Raw genomic sequence first — 1,631 nt, 5'->3', positions numbered from 1 at the left:
GTCACGTAGCAGACTGGAGTCCAAGCTGGGATGACAGCCAGACTCTCCCAGCCTCCAGCCTTGCGCTGTCAACCCTCCCAAACCGACTTGGAATCCCCCAGGTCGTCCATTCAGGGGTGCAAGGGGGCCCAAAGGAAAGCAGACTAAAGGACTTTGGCTGCTGGGAACACCCAAAGGCCTGCACTGGCCCTGCCCTCTACGTGGCCCTGCCCCAGGCAGCATTCCCAGGGCACAGAGCCAGGGCTGCAGAGGGAGGATGCCAAGGGGAGCCTCCCTCCCTGCAGCTTCTAAAGGAAAAGGGTTGAGTCGGCAGCACTGGAGAGGGAGACAGCTCCTGGCTGGCTCCAAGCCTTCGGGCTTAGAAAACCTGACCTTCTGAGGAAACGGGGATAGAGAGAACAATCAGTGGGACTTGGGGAGAAACAGGCTGGGGACGCAGGAATGGTTTTGTCAAGGGCCAGCTGTGTGCCTGGCAGTGTTCCATACCGCCCTCAACAGCTCCTCTGCAGAGAAAAGCTGCTCAACCCACTTCACAGGTGAGGAGGCTGAGGTCTGAAAAGCCAGGCAATTTACCAGGTTCTGGGGCCAGCTCATTTGGCTCCTGGCCATGCAATGCCCCAAAGAGCCTCCTGTCCCTCTAGGTGCGGGGCAGCTGGCAGGAGTCAGAGCAGACAAGAGAGAACTCTGGAATATTACACTTCAATATTTTCCCTCCCACTAGCTTTGACCAGGCCTGAAAATTCCTCCATTTGTGCGTCATCCGTTGGTGTCCCAGCCTTTCTGACAATCTCCTCAGCTGGTCAGGTGGCCTGGAGACAGAGCTCCAGCCCTGGGGCAGACAAACCTGGGTGATGACTCAGCTCCGCCTCCTAGCTGTGTGACCTTGGGCAAGTTTACCTCTCTGCGCCTTGGTGTCCCTGGGCCAGATAAACATGGGGAGGCCAGGACCATCAGAGCCCACTGGTGGAACGCCCAATGGGGGCGCTCCCCACTGGCCACCCATCAGTAAAGCTGTGTGCCCTTTCCCAGGCACCCTGGAACCCAGGACAACAGCATGACCAGGAGGAGTGCAGGCCCAGGGTGGCTCTCATCACCCTGCTATCACCCCCAGCAGCAAAGGAGTAACCCCAATGCAGAAACCCAGGGTATGGACCCTGTTTCCCCAGCCACCCCCCACCCTTTCCCCTGCCTCCAGAAGCTGGCTCTTCTGCCCCACCCGTTCTGTGGGCCTTCCACATCTTGACTCCTCTAATCCTTCCAACAATGCTCTGAGATGGGCACATGTGTTACCTCATCTGTCCATTTTACAGACGAGATAGATGAGGCCCATACTGACCACGAGCCAAGCCCCTGACCACCATCCTGCACTCGCCCACGTTCTAGCCCAGGGTCAGGAGAGGGTGTGAAAATAAGCACATTCAGTCAGCGCTTACAAAGCACCGCGTGCTTCATGTATTTAAAAAATAAAATGTGTGCCTGTCAAAAAAGGAGACAGGACAGTAAACATGATGATTCCTGGCGTCCGCTATGTAGGCTGTGAGTGGCAAGTCACAGATCTAATTGTTCAGGCGCAGAGATCAATTTCAACAAAGGAAGACGCCAGCGCCTCCTGCTGGGCAGAGCCCCCCCCC

The sequence above is a fragment of the Mandrillus leucophaeus genome, unplaced genomic scaffold (assembly GCF_000951045.1).
Source record: "Mandrillus leucophaeus isolate KB7577 unplaced genomic scaffold, Mleu.le_1.0 Scaffold2, whole genome shotgun sequence".
NCBI lineage: Eukaryota > Metazoa > Chordata > Mammalia > Primates > Cercopithecidae > Mandrillus > Mandrillus leucophaeus.
This window is presented reverse-complemented; position numbering follows the sequence as displayed.